Source organism: Scyliorhinus torazame, chromosome 30 (assembly GCF_047496885.1).
Source record: "Scyliorhinus torazame isolate Kashiwa2021f chromosome 30, sScyTor2.1, whole genome shotgun sequence".
NCBI lineage: Eukaryota > Metazoa > Chordata > Chondrichthyes > Carcharhiniformes > Scyliorhinidae > Scyliorhinus > Scyliorhinus torazame.
The window spans coordinates 7010004-7029556 of record NC_092736.1 but is presented as its reverse complement, the minus strand read 5'-3'; the positions used below and the strand labels follow the sequence as shown (position 1 = coordinate 7029556).

General features: G+C 49.2%; 1 protein-coding gene across 1 annotated transcript in view; it reads left to right on the top strand.

The window, feature by feature from the left end:
• Positions 1-1122: 1122 nt before the first annotated feature.
• LOC140404344 (microtubule-associated protein 1A-like) overlaps positions 1123-19553 on the top strand; it is a 197743-nt gene continuing 179312 nt past the window's right edge. The window contains exon 1 of the mRNA XM_072492745.1: positions 1123-1352. The gene's annotated coding sequence lies outside the window, so the exon portion shown is untranslated. The remainder of the gene's footprint in view (positions 1353-19553) is intronic.

Here is a 19553-nt window from a genome sequence, read left to right as displayed (position 1 = left end):
ACTAAGGGGCAATTTAGCATTGCCAATCCACCTAAGCTGCAAGTCTTTGAACTGTGGGAGGAAACCGGAGCACCCGGAGGAAACCCATGGAGGCACGGGGAGAACGTGTAAACTCCACACAGTCCCCAGTGCCAGAATTAAACCCGGCCCCTGGCACTGTGAGGCAGCAGTGCTAACCACCGTCATGCCACGAGAGGCTACGTGCAGCAACCCATAATTTACCCAGTGATAGGATGGAAAGATTCCTGTGCCAAAGCACCCACGATGTAGGGTTGCTTCTGTATCTGAGGCATGAATAGAAGTCCCTGACCACTGCAAAGAGGTTCATACATGTCAAGCTAACAATCAAACGAACAGCGGGGATCCACGCAATCAGAGAATGGCCATTCGGCCCATCGTGTCTGCACCAGCTCTCCGAAGGAGCATTAAGACTTGCCCACCCCAACCCCACCCACCTCTGCAAATAGTTTCAAATAATCATCTTATGCCCTCTCGATTGAAGGAGGTTTTTTTTTAAATTTAGAGTGCCCAATTCTTTTTTTCCCAATCAAGGGCAATTTAGCATGGCCAATCCACCTACCCTGCACATCTTTTTGGGTTATGGGGGTGAGACCCACGCAGACACGGGGAGAATGTGGAAACTCCACAGGGACAGTGACCCAGGGCCGGGATTCGAACACGGTGAGGCAGCGGCGCTAACTATTGCGCCACCGTGGCCGCCCTGATGGAAGAAGGTTTGTGAGTGGAATTTCTGCTTCGCAATGGCCCTAGATTTTAGTCATTCAGGTGCAGGATATGCTGGTTGCAAAGCGCATTGCTTCTCTCACACTGCGCCACATGCACTCTCAGCTCGCACTGACGCAGGATTTCCAAGCCTTTTGCTCTCTCTCCCTTCCTTCCCTCTCCCGGGTCCAGCCCCTCGCCCGCTGCCCAAGCCCCGCATTGGCTCCGGTTGACATCACCCCCCCCCCCCCCCCCCTGTCAGTCAAGGGGCCCCCCAGCCAATCCGCCCGCTGCTGGGCTGGTTTAAAAGAGGGCGCTAGCAGGTGGTGGAGGGGGGAATGGTCGCAGAGGGCGGGTGATTGACGTGGTTGCGATGGCGACAGCGGTCGGGACAGCGCTGCTCCCGGGCGTCCTGGAGGCAGCGGCGGGCGGGCTGGAGCTGGATCAGCACCGTGGACAGCAGCAGCACCATGGACAGCAGCAGCCTGACTCCGCAGCCCCCAGCACACAGCAGCCTGACTCTGCAGCCTCCTCCAGCTCACAGCACAACACATTCTCCATCCTCATTGTGATCGGAGAAATCGCCACCGACTCCCAGCTGCGGGCTGCAATTCTCCACGTGGAACAAGGTGAGGATAACCTGGAAATCTCAAACAGAAAATAACACTCCCTAAACTTGCAATGCAGCTAAAACTCTGCAGACTGCAGGCTTATCTTCAGACCAAAATTATTTTGCTTATTATTCTGTTGCATGCTAAAATTACTTTGCTTATTATTCTGTTGCATGCCAAAATTATTTTGACGATTATTCTGTTGGATGCAGACTAAATGTACCATCTAAGAATATCCAATTAAATGTAGTATCTAAATACAAATGGTTGCAATGTATATATTTAGACAGCAGTCGATTCTGAAGTTAGCTGAGCAGCTTTAAACGCGCTGCCGTTGTTTAAAGTTCCTGCTCAAATTGTGCAGAGTTTGTGAAAGTTAAACTCCTTAGCCCAAGAATGGGCGTGAGGGCCAGTGAATGGCAGTGTCAAAGGCTGCAGGCGATGAAAGATCCTCAAGGCTCTGGATTTCTTTGATTTTGCACACTGCCCGCCCCCAGTCTTGTTGCAGAGAAGCTACATTTCCTGTAGGAGCATTGCAGAGGTTTGCAAACTCTCTTGTAATCGTTGAAACGGTTCAAAGAGGTTCTCCCTTCTCCCCCACCACCACACCCGGGCCTTTAAGGTCTGACGGTGACATTTCCTGCTGGGGTTCCCGGATTCCTGGTGACTCCCAACATCCACACCATTCCTCACCGTCCACCATCAGATTCCTGCATGTGGTCATCCACCCGCATCTTTTACAGCTGCTTCTTAACAGGTTAAAGAATATTCCTCTCATACTGTTCCCCTCTGCGCCGTGGAAATTGACGTTTGCAGATTGGGTAGAGAGTCAGAAGATGTTTGTCACCGTTTGTAAGGGTCCCAGGGAGATTTTGCAGGGGGTATCAGGGAGCGTGCCGATATTCACAGGGGCTATCAGGGAGTGTGTCGGTATTCACAGGGGGGTATCTGGGAGTGTGTCGATATTCACAGGGGGTATCAGGGAGTGTGTCGATATTCACAGTGGGTATCTGGGAGTGTGTCAGTATTCACAGTGGGTATCTGGGAGTGTGTCGGTATTCACAGGGGGTATCAGGGAGTGTGTCGGTATTCACAGGGGGTCTCAGAATGTGTCGATATTCACAGGGGGTATCAGGGAGTGTGTCGGTATTCACAGGGGGTCTCGGAGTGTGTCGATATTCACAGGGGGTATCAGGGAGTGTGTTGATATTCACAGTGGGTATCAGGGAGTGTGTCAGTATTCACAGGGGGTCTCGGAGTGTGTCGATATTCACAGGGGGTATCTGGGAGTGTGTCGGTATTCACAGGGGGTATCTGGGAGTGTGTTGGTATTCACAGGGGGGTATTGGGAGTGTGTTGGTATTCACAGGGGGGTATCTGGGAGTGTGTCGGTATTCACAGGGGGTATCAGGGAGTGTGTCCGTATTCACAGGGGGTCTTGGAGTGTGTCGATATTCACAGGGGGTATCTGGGAGTGTGTCGGTATTCACAGGGGGTATCTGGGAGTGTGTTGGTATTCACAGGGGGGTATTGGGAGTGTGTTGGTATTCACAGGGGGTATCAGGGAGTGTGTTGGTATTCACAGGGGGTCTTGGAGTGTGTTGGTATTCACAGGGGGTATCAGGGAGTGTGTCGGTATTCACAGGGGGTATCAGGGAGTGTGTTGGTATTCACAGGGGGTATCAAATAGTGTGTCCGTATTCACAGGGGGTCTTGGAGTGTGTCGATATTCACAGGGGGTATCTGGGAGTGTGTCGGTATTCACAGGAGGTATCTGGGAGTGTGTTGGTATTCACAGGGGGGTATTGGGAGTGTGTTGGTATTCACAGGGGGTATCAGGGAGTGTGTCGGTATTCACAGGGGGTCTTGGAGTGTGTTGGTATTCACAGGGGGTATCAGGGAGTGTGTCTGTATTCACAGGGGGTATCAAGGAGTGTGTCGGTACTCACAGGGGGTATCAGGGAGTGTGTCAGTATTCACAGGGGGTATCAGGGAGTGTGCCGGTATTCACAGGGGGTATCTGGGAGTGTGTCGGTATTCACATGGGCCCCCACAGGGAGTGTGTCGGTATTCACAGGGGGTATCAGGGAGTGTGTCAGTATTCACAGGGGGTATCAGGGAGTGTGTCAGTATTCACAGGGGGTATCTGGGAGTGTGTCGATATTCACAGGGGGTATCACGGAGTGTGTCGGTATTCACAGGGGGTATCTGGGAGTGTGACGGTATTCACAGGGGGTATCTGGGAGTGTGTCGGTATTCACAGGGGGTCTCGGAATGTGTCGGTATTCACAGGGGGTATCTGGGAGTGTGTCGGTATTCACAGGGGGTATCTGGGAGTGTGTCCGTATTCACAGGGGGTCTCAGAGTGTGTCGATATTCACAGGGGGTATCTGGGAGTGTGTCGATATTCACAGGGGGGGTATCTGGGAGTGTGTCAGTATTCACAGGGAGTATCAGGGAGTGTGTCGTTATTCACAGGGGGTATCAGGGAATGTGTCGGTATTGACAGGGGGTATCTGGGAGTGTGTCGGTATTCACAGGTGGTATCAGGGAGTGTGTCGGTATTCACAGGGGGTATCTGGGAGTGTGTCCGTATTCACAGGGGGTCTAGGAGTGTGTCGGTATTCACAGGGAGTATCTGGGAGCGTATCAGTATTCACAGGGGGTATCTGGGAGTGTGTCGGTATTCACATGGGCCCCCACAGGGAGTGTGTCGGTATTCACATGGGGCCCACAGGGAGTGTGACGGTATTCACAGGGGGTATCTGGGAGTGTGTCGGTATTCACAGGGGGTATCTGGGAGTGTGCCAGTATTCACAGGGAGTATCTGGGAGTGTGTCAGTATTCACAGGGGGTATTTGGGAGAGTGTCGGTATTCACAGGGGGTCTAGGTGTGTGTCGGTATTCACAGGGGGTATCTGGGAGTGTGTCGGTATTCATAGGGGGTATCTGGGAGTGTGTCGGTATTCACAGGGGGTATCTGGGAGTGTGTCGGTATTCACAGGGGGTCTAGGTGTGTGTCGGTATTCACAGGGGGCATCTGGGAGTGTGTCGATATTCACAGGGGGTATCCGGGAGTGTGTCGGTATTCACAGGGGGTATCTGGGAGTGTGTCGCTATTCACAGGGGGTATCTGGGAGTGTGTCGGTATTCACAGGGGGTATCTGGGAGTGTGTCTGTATTCACAGGGGGTATCTGGGAGTATGTCTGTATTCACAGGGGGTATCTGGGAGTATGTCTGTATTCACAGGGGGTATATGGGAGTGTGTCGGTATTCACAGGGGGTATCAGGGAGTGTGTCGGTATTCACAGGGGGTCTCAGAGTGTGTCGATATTCACAGGGGGTATCTGGGAATGTGTCGGTATTCACAGTGGGTATCTGGGAGTGTGTCGGTATTCATAGGGGGTATCAGGGAGTGTGTCGATATTCACAGGGGGTATCTGGGAGTGTGTCGATATTCACCGGGGGTATATGGGAGTGTGTCGGTATTCACAGTGGGTATCTGGGAGTGTGTCGGTATTCATAGGGGGTATCAGGGAGTGTGTCGGTATTCACAGGGGGTATCTGGGAGTGTGTCGGTATTCACAGGGGGTATCTGGGAGTGTGTCGATATTCACAGGGAGTATCAGGGAGTGTGTCGGTATTCACCGGGAGTATCAGGGTGTGTGTCAATATTCACAGGGGGCATCAGGGAGTGTGTCTGTATTCACAAGGGGTATCTGGGAGTGTGTCGGTATTCACAGGGGGTCTCGGATTGTGTCGGTGTTCACAGGGGGTGTCAGGGAGTGTGTCTGTATTCACAGGGGGTATCTGGGAGGGTGTCTGTATTCACAGGGGGTATCTGGGAGTATGTTGGTATTCACAGGGGGTATCAGGGAATGTTTCAGTATTCACAGGGGGTATCTGGGAGTGTCTGTATTCACAGGGGGTCTCGGATTGTGTCGGTGTTCACAGGGGGTGTCAGGGAGCGTGTCGATATTCACAGGGGCTATCTGGGAGTGTGTCAGTATTCACAGGGGGTATCTGGGAGTGTGTCGGTATTCACAGGGAGTATCTGGGAGTGTGTCGATATTCACAGGGGGGTATCAGGGAGTGTGTCGGTATTCACAGGGGGTATCTGGGAGTGGGTCAGTATTCACAGGGGGGTATCAGGGAGTGTGTTGGTATTCACAGGGGGTATCAGGGAGTGTGTCGGTAGTCACAGGGGGGTATCAGGGAGTGTGTCGGTATTCACAGGGGGTATCTGGGAGTGTGTCGGTATTCACAGGGGGTATCAGGGAGTGTGTCGATATTCACAGGGGAGTATCTGGGAGTGTGTCAGTATTCACAGGGGGTATCTGGGAGTGTGTCGGTATTCACAGGGGGTCTCGGAGTGTGTCGATATTCACAGGGTGTATCTGGGAGTGTGTCGATATTCACAGGGGGGTATCTGGGAGTGGGTCAGTATTCACAGGGGGCATCTGGGAGTGTGTCGGTATTCACAGGTGTATCTGGGAGTGTGTCGATATTCACAGGGGGGTATCTGGGAGTGTGTCGATATTCACAGGGGGTATCAGGGAGAGTGTCGCTATTCACAGGGAGGTATCTGGGAGTGTGTCAGTATTCACAGGGGGTATCTGGGAGTGTGTCGGTATTCACAGGGGGCCTCAGGGAGTGTGTCGGTATTCACAGAGGGTCTCAGGGGGTGTGTCTGTATTCACAGGGGGTATCTGGGAGTGTGGCGGTATTCACAGGGGGTCTCCCAGGGAGTGTGTCGGTATTCACAGGGTGTATCTTGGAGTGTGTCGGTATTGACAGGGGGTATCTGGGGGTTTGTCGGTATTCACAGGGGGTATCTGGGAGTGTGTCTGTATTCAGCGAGTGAGTTCTCCCAGTGAGCCAGAGAGAGACAGCCAGAGTGAGACACAGCAAAGAGTGAGTTTGGGAATTTGAATCTAGGTGGGAATTGAATTGAATTGAATTGAATCAGTAAGGTAGCTCCTTTTAAATTTCAGGAGTTTAAATTAACTTAAATTAAGCTAGTATTGTGCAGTGTAGGTTAACAAGGGCTGCCCCACCCACTCACTTAACTGGTTGGCAGTTAAGTGTCAGTCACGTTAATCTACTTTGATCTAAAAGCAGGTGGGGGAGGGGAGTCAATTCAGGACAGTTTAAAAAGAGCCACTTGTAAACTCACTCCCAGTGAGCCAGAGAGAAGTGCTTTTTGTGACTGGTAAGTAGTGTTTCTGTTTTCCTGTTTCTTTTCATTGGTATATTTATTTATTTTTTTCTTCGTTGTTTATTTATTTATTTATTGGGGGAAATTGTAATTGTTGAAGTTAACCGAAGGTTTGAGACATGGCAGGACATCTCAGACCCGTGTCATGCTCCTCGTGTGCGATGTGGGAGCTCAGGGACACGTCCACTGTCCCTGGCTCCTTCACGTGCAAGAAGTGTGTCTAGTTGCAGCTCCTGTTAGACCGCTTGACGGCTCTGGAGCTGCAGATGGACTCACTTTGGAGCATCCGCGATGCTGAGGACGTCGTGGATAGCACGTTTAGCGAGTTGGTCACACCGCAGGTGAAAGGTACTGAGGGAGATAGTAAATGGGTGACCAAAAGACAGAGTAAGTGTAGGAAGGCAGTGCAGGTGTCCTCTGCGGTCATCTCCCTGCAAAACAGATATACCGCTTTGGATACTGTTGAGGGAGATGGCTCACCAGGGGAAGGCAGCAGCAGCCAGGTTCATGGCACCGTGGCTGGCTCTGCTGCGCAGCTGGGCAGGAAGAAGAATGGCAGGGCTATAGTGATAGGGGACTCAATTGTAAGGGGAATAGACAGGCGGTTCTGCGGACGCAATCGAGACTCCAGGATGGTATGTTGCCTCCCTGGTGCAAGGGTCAAGGATGTCTCGGAGCGGCTGCAGGACATTCCTAGGAGGGAGGGTGACCAGCCAGCTGTCGTGGTACACATGGGCACCAACGATATAGGTAAAAAAACAGGACGAGGTCCTACAAGCTGAATTTAGGGAGCTAGGAGTTAAACTAAAAAGTAGGACCTCAAAGGTAGTAATCTCAGGATTGCTACCAGTGCCACGAGCTAGTCAGAGTAGGAATGTTAGGATAGAGAGGATGAATACGTGGCTCGAGAGATGGTGCAAGAGGGAGGGATTCAAATTCCTGGGACATTGGAACCGGTTCTGGGGGAGGTGGGACCAGTACAAACCGGACGGTCTGCGCCTGGGCAGGACTGGAACCGATGTCCTAGGGGGGTGTTTGCTAGAGCTGTTGGGGAGAGTTTCAACTTATGTGGCAGGGGGATGGGAACCGATGCAGGAAGTTGGAAGGTAGTAAAACAGGGATAGAAATAAAAGGCAGTAAGGGGGAAAGTGTAAGGCAGAGAAGCCATAGTCAAAAATCAAAAAGGGCGACAGTACAAGGTACAGTGACTGAGGGGAGCTCAGTGAATAGGACCAGGAATACTAAAAGAAATAAAACGGGAAGTGAAAACATTAATGGTAAGCGACGCGGCAGGTTGTTACAGGAAGATATGGGTTCGACGACAAGGAAAATTAGGAGAAATGTTAAGAGGAAATATAACTTGGGAGAGGTTACTGATCGAGGTGTTAAGATTCAGAACAGAGGTAAAAAAGCCAACATAAGTGTACTTTACCTGAATGCTCGTAGTATTCGGAATAAGGTAAATGAGTTGATGGCGCAAATCATCGTGAATGACTATGATTTAGTGGCCATTACTGAAACATGGTTAAAGGATGGTCACGACTGGGAGTTAAATATCCGACGGTATCAAACTTTTCGGAAGGACAGAGTGGATGGTAAGGGAGGTGGTGTAGCTCTTTTATTTAAGGTTGACATCCGGGCAACAGTAAGGGATGATATTGATGCTATGGAGGATAAGGTTGAATCCATTTGGGTGGAAATCAGGAATAGTAAGGTGAAAAAGTAACTGATAGGAGTAATCTATAGGCCACCAAATAGTAACATTATGGTGGGGCAGGCAATAAACAAAGAAATAACAGATGCATGTAGAAATGGTACAGCAGTTATCATGGGGGATTTTAATCTACATGTGAGTGGTTTAACCAGGTCGGTCAAGGCAGCCTTGAGGAGGAGTTTATAGAATGTATCCGCGATAGTTTCCTAGAACAGTATGTAATGGAACCTACGAGGGAACAAGCGGTCCTAGATCTGGTCCTGTGTAATGAGACAGGATTGATTCAGGATCTCATAGTTAGGGATCCTCTCGGAAGGAGCGATCACAATATGGTGGAATTTAAAATACAGATGGAGGGTGACAAGGTAAAATCAAGTACTAGTGTTTTGTGCTTAAACAAAGGAAATTACAATGGGATGAGAGAAGAACTAGCTAAGGTAGACTGGGAGCAAAGACTTTATAGTGAAACAGTTGAGGAACAGTGGAGAACCTTCCAAGTGATTTTTCACAGTGCTCAGCAAAGGTTTATACCAACAAAAAGGAAGGACGGTAAAAAGAGGGAAAATCGACCGTGGATATCTAAGGAGATAAGGGAGAGTATCAAATTGAAGGAAAAAACATACAAAGTAGCAAAGATCAGTGGGAGACTAGAGGACTGGGAAATCTTTAGGGGGCAACAGAAAGCTACTAAAAAAGCTATAAAGAAGAGTAAGATAGATTATGAGAGTAAACTTGCTCAGAATATAAAAGCAGATAGTAAAAGTTTCTACAAATACATAAAACAAAAAAGAGTGGCTAAGGTAAATATTGGTCCTTTAGAGGATGAGAAGGGAGATTTAATAATGGGAGATGAGGAAATGGCTGAGGAACTGAACAGATTTTTTGGGTCGGTCTTCACAGTGGAAGACACAAATAACATGCCAGTGACTGATGGAAATGAGGCTATGACAGGTGAGGACCTTGAGAGGATTGTTATCACCAAGGAGGTAGTGATGGGCAAGCTAATGGGGCTAAAGGTAGACAAGTCTCCTGGACCTGAAGGAATGCATCCTAGAGTGCTAAAAGAGATGGCTAGGGAAATTGCAAATGCACTAGTGATAATTTACCAAAATTCACTAGACTCTGGGGTGGTCCGGGCGGATTGGAAATTAGCAAACGTGACACCACTGTTTAAAAAAGGAGGTAGGCAGAAAGCGGGTAACTATAGGCCAGTGAGCTTAACTTCGGTAGTAGGGAACATGCTGGAATCTATCATCAAGGAAGAAATAGCGAGGCATCTGGATGGAAATTGTCCCATTGGACAGACGCAGCATGGGTTCATAAAGGGCAGGTCGTGCCTAACTAATTCAATGGAATTTTTTGAGGACATTAACAGTGCGGTAGATAACGGGGAGCCAATGGATGTGGTATATCTGGATTTCCAGAAAGCCTTTGACAAGGTGCCACACAAAAGGTTGTTGCATAAGATAAAGATGCATGGCATTAAGGGGAAAGTAGTAGCATGGATAGAGGATTGGTTAATTAATAGAAAGCAAAGAGTGGGGATTAATGGGTGTTTCTCTGGTTGGCAATCAGTAGCTAGTGGTGTCCCTCAGGGATCAGTGTTGGGCCCACAACTGTTCACAATTTACATAGATGATTTGGAGTTGGGGACCAAGGGCAATGTGTCCAAGTTTGCAGACGACACTAAGATAAGTGGTAAAGCAAAAAGTGCAGAGGATACTGGAAGTCTGCAGAGGGATTTGGATAGGCTAAGTGAATGGGCTAGGGTCTGGCAGATGGAATACAATGTTGACAAATGTGAGGTTATCCATTTTGGTAGGAATAACAGCAAAAGGGATTATTATTTAAATGATAAAATATTAAAACATGCTGCTGTGCAGAGAGACCTGGGTGTGCTGGTGCATGAGTCGCAAAAAGTTGGTTTTCAGGTGCAACAGGTGATTAAGAAGGCAAATGGAATTTTGTCCTTCATTGCTAGAGGGATGGAGTTTAAGACTAGGGAGGTTATGCTGCAATTGTATAAGGTGTTAGTGAGGCCACACCTGGAGTATTGTGTTCAGTTTTGGTCTCCTTACTTGAGAAAGGACGTACTGGCACTGGAGGGTGTGCAGAGGAGATTCACTAGGTTAATCCCAGAGCTGAAGGGGTTGGATTACGAGGAGAGGTTGAGTAGACTGGGACTGTACTCATTGGAATTTAGAAGGATGAGGGGGGATCTTATAGAAACATATAAGATTATGAAGGGAATAGATAGGATAGATGCGGGCAGGTTGTTTCCACTGGCGGGTGAAAGCAGAACTAGGGGGCATAGCCTCAAAATAAGGGGAAGTAGATTTAGGACTGAGTTTAGGAGGAACTTCTTCACCCAAAGGGTTGTGAATCTATGGAATTCCTTGCCCAGTGAAGCAGTAGAGGTTCCTTCATTAAATGTTTTTAAGATAAAGATAGATAGTTTTTTGAAGAATAAAGGGATTAAGGGTTATGGTGAGCGGGCAGGTAAGTGGAGCTGAGTCCACAAAAAGATCAGCCATGATCTCATTGAAAGGTGGAGCAGGCTCGAGGGGCTAGATGGCCTACTCCTGCTCCTAGTTCTTATGTTCTTATGTTCACAGGGGGTATCTGGGAGTGTGTCGATATTCACAGGGGGTATCTGGGAGTGTGTCGGTATTCACAGGGGGTATCTGGGAGTGTGTCGGTATTCACAGGGGGTATCTGGGAGTGTGTCGATATTCACAGGGGGCCCCCAGGGAGTGTGGCGGTATTCACAGGGGGGTCTCCCAGGGAGTGTGTCGGTATTCACAGGGGGTATCTGGGAGTGTGTCGGTATTCACAGGGGGTATCTGGGAGTGTGTTGGTATTCACAGGGGGTATCTGGGAGTGTGTCGGTATTCACAGGGGGTGTGTCCGTATTCACAGGGGGTATCTGGGAGTTTGTCCGTATTCACGGGGTATCTGGGAGTGTGTCGGTATTCACAGGGGGTATCTGGGAGTGTGTCGGTATTCACAGGGGGTATCTGGGAGTGTGTCGGTATTCACAGGGGGTCTCGGAGTGTGTCGGTATTCACAGGGGGTATCTGGGAGTTTGTCGGTATTCACGGGGTATCTGGGAGTGTGTCTGTATTCACAGGGGGTATCTGGGAGTGTGTCTGTATTCACAGAGGGTATCTGGGAGTGTGTCGGTATTCACAGGGGGTATCTGGGAGTGTGTCAGTATTCACAGAGATCCACAGTAGAGTGGCGACATTTACAGGGGTCCCTGAGGAATGTTTCAAAGTTTATAGCAGTCCCCCGGTAGTGTGTTAGTATTAGCAGTGGTCAGAGGGTCAGTGCAGACGCGATGGGCTGAATGGCCTCCTTCTGCACTGCATACTATGGAGCAAGCCACATACTCTTTATGGAATATGCAATGCAATACGACAAACCAGCTGCACAACTATGGCAGTTAGAGGGAGTATTTATGGTCAGTTAGTGAACAGTTTGATTCACCTGCAGATAGCGGCCACAAGGAGAGAATGAGGGAAACTGTTTTGCAGCCATCACGGGCCCTGAATTTTATGTGGTGTCGTCGGTACAGCATCCGGAAAGCTGAGAAATCTCTTTTACACCTGTCTTTGGACGCACTGACGCTTGGTGGGTGCAGTAGGGTTGAAGGGGAGGACAATGTCGATGTGGACTCCTTGCTCGGATCTGGGGGCACACGCCCGATCTGAAAGCTTTGAGATATCCCATTCCCTGATCTGATACCAGAGGAGCTGGGTCTCATGATCCATGTGGGTGAAGTGCAGTTTCTTGAGCACATCTGCCAGTCCATCTGTTAATCGGTAACTGCATTGTGCGAGGACTGTAACAACATCGTGAATAACTTGTTTCAACTGCATTTCCAAACGGCAAGGTTTATCTGTACTGAGTTCATCAAAGAACACTAATCAGCTAGGGTATGACGTAAAACAGAATACAGGAGGTCATTATATTCCCAGGGAGCAAATCCAAAGCTTCCCTATATCTGAGGAAAACGTCAAGATCCCTAAAAAACCCAGTTGGCGAATTCAGAAAGCCAATGATGGAACTGGTGAGAAGTCAATGTCGTCATGATCCCCTCCCGCCAATCATTTTGGGTTTGGCCAACAAATGGTTTTGGAGGAACCCCATCACTCCCTAAGCAACCGCACCGCCCCCCCCCCCCCCCCCCCCACCCCACCCAGGGAGTCTCCGACATTCTCCTTGGGAATCCAGGATCAGACAGTAGGTATGGAGTATTGTGCGCAGTCTTGGTCCCCTTATTCGGGGAACGATGTAGAGGCATTGGTGGCAGTTCAGAGGAGGTTCACTCGGTTGATTCCGGAGATGAGGGGTTTGTCGGACGAGGAGAGATTGAGTTTAGGCCTCTACTCTCTAGAGTTTAGAAGAATGAGGGGAGATCAGATATTGGTATAGAAGATGATAACAGGTATGGATGAAGTAGACCTGAAGCGGATGCTTCCTCTTATGGGGCGAGAGGTTATAGTCTCAGGGTAAGAGGTAGCAAATTTCAAACGGAGTTGAGGAGAAATTACTTCTCTCAAAGGGTTGTGAATCTGAGGAATTCGCTGCCCAGAGTGCGGTGCATGCTGGGACAGTGAGTAACTTTAAGGAGGAGTTAGACCGATCTTTAATTGGTAATGGGTTGAAGGGTTATGGAGAACGGGCAGGACGGTGGAGTGAAGGGCAGGATGAGATCAGCCATGATCGAATGGCGGGGCAGACTCGATGGGCCGAATGGCCTAATTCGGTTCCTATATCTTCTGAACCTATGGCCTGCTCCCAGCTTGGATATGTCGGAGTTTCCCGTTTCCCAGCCCAGGTTGCTTCCTGCCATGTTTGCTCAGTCAGTGCGTCAGCAAAGTGATACTTGCTGACTCCAGAACTCAATATACACTCAGTGCTACAGCAGTGGGTGGTCGGGGTGGGGGGGGGGGGGGGGGGCTGTGCTACCTGTGGTTAGTCTTCATTCAAATAAAAGAGCAGCAGAGTTCTGACAGAGCCACTGTGCTTTTCAAGTATTTGTGTTCATTGGTTGGCACAACTAAAAAAACAGGTGCATTTATGTAGTGCCGTCCACTACACTCCACATCTACGTACAGCCAGTGAAGTACATTTGAAGTGTAGTCACTGTTTTAATGAAAGAAACCAGGCTGCCAATTTGTGCCCAGCAAGATCCCATACAGAGCAGTGTGCTAATGATCATCTGTTTTAGTGATGTTGGCTGAGGGATAAATGATGGCCTCAGGACACAAAGACTCTGCCCTTCCTTCACATATTGGCATGGGATCTGTTTCATCCACCCGAGACTTGGTTTAACACTGCAGCTGAAATCAGCATCAATGACAATGCAACGCTGCGAGCGTCAGCCAGGATTAACTGCACAAAATCCGCTGGCGTGGGACTTGACATCATGACTTTCTGACTCAGTAATGAGAATGTGACCCACTGAAACCCCAGTATCTGACTATGATAGAAATAAGCCTTATTGTATTCTGCCAAACCTCATGCAGCCCCCACCTCTCCCTCTCCTCCTTGAACACGCCGGCTTTTTTAATCTTGTCCAAATTGTTCCTTCATTCAGATTTCTGTCAATAATTTTTTAAAAGTGAATAGGGTAGCTGCAACGCACAGTTGTGATGTTGTTAAGTTATGCTCCGGATTCAGTTCCGTATTGTAATTGTAACCTTTGTGCATGGAATTATTAGGGGAGAAACCTTTCAGCTGTTCAGTAAATCTTTTTTTAATTATAAATTTAGAGTACCCAATTCTTTTTTTCCAATTAGGGGGCAATTTAGCGTGGTCAATCCACCTACCCTGCACATCTTTGGGTTTTGGGGGTGAGACCCACGCAGGCACGGGGAGAATGTGCAAACTGCACACAGACAGTGTCCCGGGGCCGGGATCGAACCCGGGTCCTCAGCACTGTGAGGCAGCAGTGCTAACCACTGCGCCACCGTGCTGCCCTCAGCTCTACAGTATAAGTAGCTATTGAGACATTGGGCCACGATTCAAATTGTCTCCATCTTAGGAATAGGCCAAGCCCTGTGATACTGCTCCAATCCCCAGTCCATGTTTAATCAGCTGAGAGACCTTGAGCACAACATTATACTGAGACTCCGGTGCAGTACTGAGGGAGTATCACAGAATCCCTATTTTGTAAGAGAAACGAAGAGTTAGTCGAGGAACAAAACTTACTTTATTTTACACTTAACTATTTTATACAGCTCCAAGTAGTTCCCTATTGGGTCTTCTCTCTAGATGGTGCCTAAACTGGCCGGCTTTATATAGTGGTACACTATATAATGTTAAGAGGTTCCCCTTCCCCCTTAACCGGGAGAAGTTAATTGTCCCCAACCCATAACTTGTGGGTTATAACATCCTACAGTGCAGGTGGAGGCCATTTGGCCCATCGAGTCAGCCCCGACCGTCTGAAAGAGCACCTTACCTAGGCCCATGCCCCCACCCTGTCCCCGTCACCCAGTAGCCCCCACCTAACCTGGAAGCAAAAACAGGAAGGCAGATTACTACCTGAGTGGTTGGGAGATGGGAGTGTCCAGCGGGACCTGGGTGTCCTTGTGCACCAGTCGCTGAAGGTAAGCATGCAGGTGCAGCAGGCGGTAAAGAAGGCTAATGGTCTGTTGGCCTTCATTGCAAGAGGATTAGAGTACAGAAGCAGGGATGAGTTGCTGCAATTGTACAGGGCCTTGGTGAGGCCACACCTGGAGTATTGTGGGCAGTTTTGGTCTCCTTTTCTGAGGAAGGATGTTCTTGCTCTCGAGGGAGCGCAGCGAAGGTTTACCAGACTGATTCCAGGGATGGCGGGACTGTCATATGAGGAGAGATTGACTAGGCTGGGCTTGTTCGCGCTGGAGTTCAGAAGAATGGGGAGGGATCTCATAGAGACTTATAAAATTTTAACGGGACTAGACAGGGTAGATGCAGGGAAGATGTTCCCGATGGTGGGCGTGTCCAGAACCAGGGGTCACAGTCTGAGGATTCAGGGTAAACCATTTCGGACAGAGATAAGGAGACACTTCTTCACACAAAGAGTAGTGAGCCTGTGGAATTCATTACCACAGGAACTAGTTGATGCTGAAACATTGAATATATTCAAGAGGCGGCTAGATATAGCACTTGGGGAGAATGGGATCAAAGGCTATGGGGAGAAAGCAGGATTAGGCTATTGAGTTGGTTGATCAGCCATGATCGTGATGAATGGCGGAGCAGCTCGAAGGACCATAGGGCCTCCTCCTGCTCCTATATTCTACGTATCTATGTATCTATGTAACCTTTTGGACACTAAGAGGCAATTTATCACAGCCAATCCATCTAACCTGCACATCTTTGGACTGTGGGAGGAAACCGGAGCACCCGGAGGAAACCCACGCAGACAGGGTAGAACGTGCAGACTCCGCACAGACAGTCGCCCAAGGCTGGAATCGAACTCCGGGTCCCTGACGCCGTGAGGCAGCAGTGCTAAGCACCATGCCACCATGCCACCCCCTCAGTCTTTCAGCTGAAGTGGCAAACAGAAGCCTCTCGGGTGGATGTAAAAGATCCCTTGGCCACTATTTCAAAGAAGAGCAAGTGAGTTCTCCCTGGGCTGCCCTGGCCTGTATTTTAGACCTACCTGTCTGACTATCATTCATGCATAGCAAGACCATTTCTTGTTATCACCAACTGATAGGAGTATTGGATAGCCTTAAAATGGAAAGCCAACCTCAGTCATATCGTATGAAGGTGGGTCCAATTAGAATTACCCTGTGCAAAATATTCTTTTGGCAAAATTATCACAGTCTTGGCCATTTCAGCAGAATGTCAGAGTGATTCTATTTTGTTCATACTTTCCCTTCCTGCCTTAGCTAATGGACTGGAAGTGAATGAGAGAAGGAAAGTATACCACATCACAGTGCCTGCCTTTTTTTAGAACTTGGCTGGAGGTTGTTGGTTCTTTTAATAGAGATCCGATTATTCGGCATTGCAGGAATCTATGACTGAGAGAGGAAACTCAATCCTGAAGGACACTTTCCAGGAAACCGTTCGATCAAGGGCCTGTAGTCACGAGTTCCACAGTCACAAGCAAGTGACATCAAACAAATCCTTTGTTGTGTCGTTTTATCAGATTATGGACCTCACGGGGCTAACGTTTCGCACTGTTGGAAGTATTTATAGATAATTATGCCAGTGAATCCACAAACAATGGCTAATGTACCACCCCTCCCATCCCATCAAAAGGTAATCCAGGGCGATATCACCTTTTGATTAGTGATAGCGCATGGAGGAGGGAGTGGGAATTAAAATCAAATTGAGAAATCAATCTAAAATGGATCCCGAAAAATAATTCTCTTCTGGAGAACGGTAAATGGTTGGAATAATCTGAATGAGGTAGTGGAGATATTAGAGGAGTTCAGGTTCTGGATTATACGATACATTAATAGAAATTCCTTGGGGGGATAGACCATTTTTTGTTTGTGTCCTGCGATGGCGCAGTGGTTAGCACTGCTGCCTCACGGTGCCTAGGACCCGGCTTCGATCCCAGCCCCGGGTCGCTGTCTGTGCGGAGTCTGCACGTTCTCCACATGTCTGCGTGGGTTTCCTCCGGGTGCTCCGGTTTCCTCCCACAGTCCAAAGATGTGCGGGTTAGGTGGATTGGCCATGCTAAGTTGCGTTTAGTGTCCAGAAAATGTTAAGTGGGGGATTACTGGCTTACGGGGATAGGGTAGATACGTGGGCTTCAGTTGCGTGCTCTTTGAAAGGGCTGGTGCAGACTCGATGGGCCGAATGGCCTCCTTCTGCACTGTAAATTCTATGATTCTATTTGGCCCATCGAGTCTGCACCGGCCATGGAACGACCCTACTTAGGCCAACACCTCCACCCTATCCCCGTAACCCCAACCCTTTTGGACACTAAGGGGCAATTTAGCGTGGCCAATCCACGTTACCTGCACATGTTTGGACTGTGGGAGAAAACCGGAGCACCCGGAGGAAACCCATGCATGAACAGGGAGGAAGTGCAGACTCCACACAGACAGTCACCCGAGGCTGGGATCGAACCCGGGTCCCTGACGCTGTGAGGCAGCAGTGCTAACCACTGTGCCACCGTGCCACCCACTTTCTAGCGAATTGTAGCCTCCAATGCCAATATATCCTTCCAGAGCTGGCCAGGCAGGACTGAATGCAGGACTCCAGATGCGGTCTAACTAAAGCTTTAAATAACTGTAACAACATATTTCAGCCTCCTTGAGCTAGATGCTAACGTTGCATTTGCCTTTTTAATTATTCTTTTGTACCTGTCCACTAGTTTGCAATGATTTCTGTACATGGGCCTCTTAACTCTCTCTGCTCCTCCACAGTCCCCATCTTCTCACCATTTCAGCACGGTAGCATTGTGGATAGCTCAATTGCTTCACAGCTCCAGGGTCCCAGGTTCGATTCTGGCTTGGGTCACTGTCTGTGTGGAGTCTGCACATCCTCCCCGTGTCTGCGTGGGTTTCCTCCGGGTGCTCTGGTTTCCTCCCACAGTCCAAAGATGTGCGGGTTAGGTGGATTGGCCGTGATAAATTGCCCTTAGTGTCCAAAATTGCCCTTTGTGTTGGGTGGAGCTACTGGGTTATGGGTGTGGAGGTGTTGACCTTGGGTAGGGTGCTCTTTCCAAGAGCCGGTGCAGACTCGATGGGCAGAAAGGCCTCCTTCTGCACTGTAAATTCTATGATTTTTATGATTTCGAAAACATTCGGATTTATCTTCCTTAGGTCTAAGAGGATGAGCTCACACATTCCCACGTGAAGCTCCATCTGCAACAGTTTTTCCCTCTCGTTTAATCTATCAATGTCCCTTTGCAACTTCCAGCTCCTGCCGACATTAGTTAGTGTGTCGCTTAACCTACTGTCGTCAGCAGATTTAGATACACAGCTCTCTGTTCCCTCCTCTGAGTCATTTATAAATATCCTGAGAAGCTGAGATCCAGCACATATTCCAGGGGGATATCGTTGCTCTCATCCTGTCTTGCTGTCTGCGAATTGGTGACTGTGTTCCTGACATTACAGCACTGGCACACTTCGAAAGGACCTCATTGGGTGTCCTGAGCACGTGGAAGGTGCTGCGTAAATGCAAGCCCATACTTTCTTCCTCCGGCTACATCCTCCCCAGAATTTCAGAGTCAATTTCCTGGCAGAGTTCATAGAATTTGCAGTGCAGAAGGAGGCCATTCGGCCCATCGAGTCTGCACTGGCCCTTGGAAAGAGCACCCTACTTAAACCCACACCTCCATCTTATCCCTGTAACCCCACCTGACCTCTTTGGACAATGAGAGGAATTTATCGCGGCCAATCCACCTAACCTGCACACCTTTGGACTGTGGGAGGAAACTCCGGAGCACCCGAAGGAAACCCACGCAGACACGGGGAGGATGTGCAGACTCCGCACAGACAGTGACCCAAGCCGGAATCGAACCTGGGACCTTGGCGCTGTGAAGCAACTGTGCTAACCACTATGTGCTGCCCAGTTATGTTTTACAAAGATAAAGACCTGCGCCTGTATCGTGTTTTTCACATCCGAGAGTGCGGTGCGGCTAATGTGAAGCATGGCTGTTGTTGTCAGCGCAGCTGTCAATTTGCACACTAACCAGAGCAGTGGGGCAGTTCCTGAAGATTTGCTCTCCTCCCTACTCCCTCCTCAGCTCTCCATACAGGACCCTGATCTGCGAGTTAGTCTGAGCTTAGAAACGAGAGCAGAAGTAAGTCTCAGAGCCAGAGGGGAAGGGAGGCCGGAGGATTAAGTGGACAAAATAATCCAGCTTTCCCACTATCCACTAACTCTACTGGAAAATACGCATGTTTTCGGTAGCCAGAGGGAGGATTCAGGCTGGGCACAAGACTTCTGTGCTACTGTGCCACCCGCCCATTACTTGCCGCAAGCAGGAGACGGCACCCTCAGGGGAGGGGAGAGGTAACTTGGCCCTCTCTGCTGGCCCACGAACCTCACTGTGCAGTGCTCCCAGCCGCAGCACCACTGATGTGTGCCAAAGTACTGCCAAGAGTGGACAAAAAAAAAATCCTGCGTCAACTGTGGGACTTGGCTTGGATGTGATACAGTGTCATTTTGCAGTGAAATCGACTCCCACTCATCACGATTATTATTCTGTGTTTGGCGATCAGTGAGTGCAGCCGAACAATTGATTTCAGCTGCTCCCATTTTGTCTGCCTGATGTGGTCAGTGTACATATAGTCGCTGCGATTAAGTTACTATTGATACAGAAAGCAT